We start from the raw sequence: 5,075 nt of genomic DNA, 5'->3' as shown, positions 1-5,075 counted from the left end.
GGTGGGGTGGAGGGGTGGAGGGGTGGAGGGGTGGTGACCCCGGGGCGCAGGTGGCAGGAATAAAGCTCTGGATGTAGGGGAGGGGACTGAGCCTCACCTACTCTACTGCTTCCTGACCTTTCCAAGACCTCTCTCTGGAGCTAATCCTTGGCTTCTCTGCTGGTCATTAACGGACGTCTTAAGGTGTTCACACCACAACTCTGAAAGTCTTCTCTCTCAGACTTTTCTCCGCTGTCCCCCTTCCCAGTTAACAGTGTAGGCCCCTCCTTGAATTCCTCTCCCCCACCACACCCGGGGCATCCGAGGCCTCACCCTTTATCTCCAGCACCAGCCGCTGCTTCCAGGCTTCCGCGCTGGTGCCTCTTCCGGAGCAGCAGTGGCCTCCTGGCCGGCGCTCTGCCTCCCCTGCACCTTGGCGGGCTTGTCCTCACAGCTCGAATCAATTGTAAGGAAATCAGCTCATAACTGTGCACTGCTCGACATTTTCTAGTCTTAGAAGCTGAAGTGTGTCCCCCAAACTGGGGTCCTAACTCCCAAGACCTCAGAATGTGACCGTATTTGGAAATAGGGTCTTTAAAGAGGTGATTAAGGTAGAATGAGCTCATTAGGCTGGCCCTGATCCAACGTGACTGGTGTCCTTCTAGGAAGAGGCGGTGAGGACCCAGATGCAGAGAGACAGACACTGTGGGCAGAAGGACGAGCCCACGAAGAGGCAAGAGCAGGCGGCAGCAGCAGGCCAAGGACAGAGGCTCAGGGGAGCCCGCCTGCCAGCACCCTGACCTTGGACTCCTAGCCTCCAGAACTGCGAGAAATACAGATTTCTGTTGTTCATCCACCGCCCAGTCTCTGGTGTACGTCTATGGAGCCCGAGCGAACCAGCGCAGACGGCTTTCAGGGCCGAGCCTAAGTCACACTCCTGGTCCTGGGGCTCCCGTGCTGTGCCCAGGTCACGTCCAGCGTGGTCCCCACCACGCCATCCAGCCGCTGTATTTGTTTGTGGGCTGCTCTCAGCCAATGAGGAAATCAGCACAAGAACATCACCTGTCTGCCTCACTCACTGTGTGTCTCCACCAGCGAGGTCTTCAGAAAGTCAAACCTGAATATCAGTAAGACTCACGATCCAACTTCCAAATTACAGGAGATACAGGGGACAGGGGAACCCGTCCGGCGACACCGTAAGGAGGAAGTAAGATTCAGAACACTGGAAACGCTACAGGACAACTAATCCGGTTTCTTTAGCAAATTAAAAGGCAATAAAAACAACAGGTGGGAAGGAGATTACAGATTAAGTGAGACTTAACAGACCTATCAACCAGTCACAAGATACGACCTCACCTGGATCCTACTTCAAGCAAAGTATTAAAAATCAGGTAACTGGGGCAAGTTGCAGACTTGACCCTTGATGATATTGACAAACTATAAACTTTTATTCACTATGCTGGAGTTTTGCACATGTGTGTGTTTTTAAAGAGACATCTTATCTTTAGAGACATTGCCTGAAATAGCTGTAGCTGAAATGATGTGGTAGTGAATTTCTTCAAAACCATCTGGAGGAGTTGGGCTCGGGGGAAAGGGGTGGGGGAAGTGGACCAGGTTTTCTGAGGGACACTTGTTGAAGCCATGCAGTGGATGAGACAAGTCCATTATGTTAGTCCCCCATCGCTTAAAATCTTCCTGAATAAATGTATGTATAAAAACAGAAACTATGCAGCACAAAGGGCATGAAGAGGCATTTCACAGGAGACAAATCAATGTAGCAACTAAAAATACAAAAGGACGTAAATTTATTTGACTGAGAAGTGCAGTTCTACCCATTTAACTGGCAAAAAAATTTTAAAGTCTGACTATACCAAGTGTGGGAGAGGGTGGTGAGCCCCAGAATTTCTTGTGTTTTGCTGTTGGCGTGAAAATTAGCACAACGGATTTAGAAGATGGCGTGGCATTCCTCCTAAAGTGAATAATTACATTCTCCATGTGCACACTATTCAGCAATTCCATCTCAGGTAGTGTGTGTGTGTGTGTGTGTGTGTGTGTGTGTACACATGTACTTGTACACACACAACACATCCAGGAGAAACTCTTCTGCATATACTCCAGGAGTTGTGTATAAGAATGTTTGTAGAAAATAAATAAATCAGTAAACAAGTCAGGAGAGCTGCGCATGGACCAGTGATGAAAGTGTGGCTTGAACCAAAACCAGCGCTGGAACTAAGGCCATCCTCTGCCACTAAGTACAGAACAGCCCCCTTTGCTGGGTGACTCACGCCAGCCTGCGGCCCGTCCAGCCTGTTAGCCCTGGGCTGTGTCAGCAGGTAGAATCAGATTTTCATTCTGTAAGATGCTGCAGGGACACATTTCCCAACTGCACTTGAAATAACACTTGAGTATTTAATCTGATTTCAGGTCAAGTCTTTCTGGCTGTGTGTGCGCATGTGCCTGAGTGTAACCTTGAACTTGTCCCATTGCGACAGTTAAAAGCCAAAGCATCACAGGCGTCAGAATCATCTGCTGCCTTGCAGTCCCAGCGCCCTGCCCCTGCCCGCCCAGCCTGCTGACTTGCTGGATCTCCAAGTGAATGGAGAAGCCTGGGCTGGAGGCCCTGGGCGGACAACGGAAAGCGTCTGTGCACCTACCGACTGGCCGGGAAGGGACAGGACCAGACCCCGGGGAACAGAAGCCAAGGTGAACTTGCTGCTTTTCCCCACAGCCCGTGACCCCTGAGTCTAGGGAGCTGGGACTGCGCAGAAGGCAAAGTTTTCTAAAAGGAGGTAACTTGGAACTCTTATTTTAGGTAGTGGCGTGTTTCAAGAGACACCCACCCCTGCCCGGACTCAGCCAGACGTCACCCTGGTGTGGGGGACCCTGGACCCTGCAAACCAAATCTCCCCACAGGAAAGACCGGGGCCCTTGGTGTGGCTGTCACCCTACTGTCCTGCATTTAAGGTCAGCAATCTTGAGAGAAAATAAAGACAACGGGATTCAATTAACCTGAAAGAATGCATCAAGGCAAATACAACAATGAGTCATTAAATAACACTTTGGACATAAACAGATGTTCTCTTTGGGCAAATTTTCTAGGTTGGTGGGTATTTTAAGCTTTACTGGGGACAACAGATGCAAAGGTTATTAAGTGGCTGGAGTAAGTGGAGCATCGCCCATCTGTCCCTTGTTTTCTCCGAATCAACTCTAAGTCAGTATGTGTTTATGTTTGTAATCTAAAAATTCATCGGAAGGTTTCTGTTTCTTCTGAAGAAACAGAAAAGTAGTAATACCTGTTGACTATTTCCACATCTTTGTTACGTTTAGAATGTTCAACTCTATTATATACAATCAACCCAAAGAGCGGTTAGTTGTCCAGCGCCTACCGTGTCCCAAGCAGGGTGCTAACTCCATGGGGAACGCGAGCCCACGTCCTCAGAAAGGAAGGTCAAGGATTTGAGTCAGGGGTGCACGATTCAGGGAGGGCTCTGCCACCCTCCTGCATGCAGAGAACTCTGATTGGCTCTTACAAAAGCTTAGTAGGTAAATCACTTTCCTTGGAGATTGCCAGAAAAGTGTTCCACCCATGCACTTTTCTACAAGGTAGAAAGTTGCCCCTAAATTAAGCTGGAGAAATCACAGGCTCCACCTTGTACCACATGCCTTGTCTCCCATGAAACTGTTCACTGACCTCTGTTTTGCCGTAAATTCTCAGATTATATCTATAAATACTATATGAGGGATTATAGAAAATTCAATGCTATATTCACTGTGGAGATTTATTTCTGAGAGTGATGTCCACTGCCTTATACAGGATACCCTTGATGGGCACATAACGGAAGAATTAACTTCAGACCACATAGCTCTAAGAAAGGCTATATTCTCCTGTGTTTTAATGTGTAGATGCTGTGAATTGCACAACTGATAATGTTTCCCCTTTGGCATCAGCCTCCGGGAAGCTCAGAGTTAAATGCTAAGCCCTCCTTTAACAGGTGGGAGGATGGGATGGCGCACACTTATCTCCTGTTTCACTCTCTGCCTTCATCTTCCCCATCACCTTGATCTGGTTTTCAGTTTCAGGCTATTGTGTTGGGAGCATCGTTAATGACGTGGGTCAGATTCCTCCTGGCATGTAGGGTAGATACAAACGTATTTAAGAACCACACAGATGCCTATATTCCATAGAAGAGATGTCATGCTGCAAGTCAACCTCACAGAATGTGGTACCACGAACCACGAACACACACTGGAGGGAAAACATAAAACCCCACGGATAAAACCTCACAATGGAGAAAGTCAGCACCCGGATCCAGCACGTGATGCCCGTGCTCACCCTGTCCTGGTCCAGCCTTAGCCCGTATTGTTGCCAGTGGTGACTCCTCTGATGGCCATAGGATGTGGGAGCAGAATCTGTGCCCAACAGCCAGAATGGCATGGAAGGCGGCCCCCACCAGCCTGCCCTTCTAGCCCTTCCTCCTGGACTCCACACCCCAACCTTTGCCCCAGCACAGAATTCAAGCAAGATGCTGCCGTAGCACCGTCCCCAGGACCACATGACAAACCATCTAGTTTCACCCCATACCCTGCTTTTTCCCTGACTCTTCCTTCCAGAATTCTTTTTGCATTTACTATTTCCATGGTAGAAGTGAAGAAAGTGCTTTGCTCATGAGAATAAATTTATCACAAAAAAACCTTACGAAGGCCAGAGACAAAAATGTTCAACGTACCTTAAAAAGTGACATCGTTGATTCAACAAATGGTGTTGGAGAAACAAGATATCCACACGCTAAAGAAAGAAGCCTTACCTTACACCATATACAAAAGCTGACTCAAAACAGATCAAAGACCTAAACATAAAACCTAAAACTATAAACTTCTAAAGAAGAAAACAGGGAAAAGCTTCACGGCATGAGATTTGGCAACGACTTCTTGGATATGACACCAAAAGAAAGCAACAAAGAAAAAATAGGTGCATTGGACCACCTCGAAATTTAAAACTTCTGAGTATCGAAGGACACACTCAACAGAGTGAAAAGGCAACCCAGGGAATGGGAGAGAATATTTGCAGATTATATACCAGTTAAGAGGCTGATCCC

General features: G+C 47.8%; 1 long non-coding RNA gene across 1 annotated transcript; it reads left to right on the top strand.

Annotated features, from left to right (window-relative positions):
* The first annotated feature begins 625 nt into the window (after positions 1-625).
* On the top strand, positions 626-4,186 carry LOC113606811 (uncharacterized). The gene is made up of 4 exons (XR_003427694.1): positions 626-1,370; positions 2,404-2,682; positions 2,792-2,943; positions 4,054-4,186. It is a non-coding gene; the product is annotated as an uncharacterized LOC113606811 (long non-coding RNA).
* Positions 4,187-5,075: the final 889 nt, after the last annotated feature.

This window comes from Aethalodelphis obliquidens, unplaced genomic scaffold (assembly GCF_003676395.1).
Source record: "Aethalodelphis obliquidens isolate GAN/ISIS:26980383/991018 unplaced genomic scaffold, ASM367639v1 scaffold3, whole genome shotgun sequence".
Classification (NCBI taxonomy): Eukaryota; Metazoa; Chordata; class Mammalia; order Artiodactyla; family Delphinidae; genus Aethalodelphis; species Aethalodelphis obliquidens.
The sequence above is the reverse complement of the archived record's forward strand: the minus strand, read 5'-3'. Positions and strand labels throughout refer to the sequence as shown.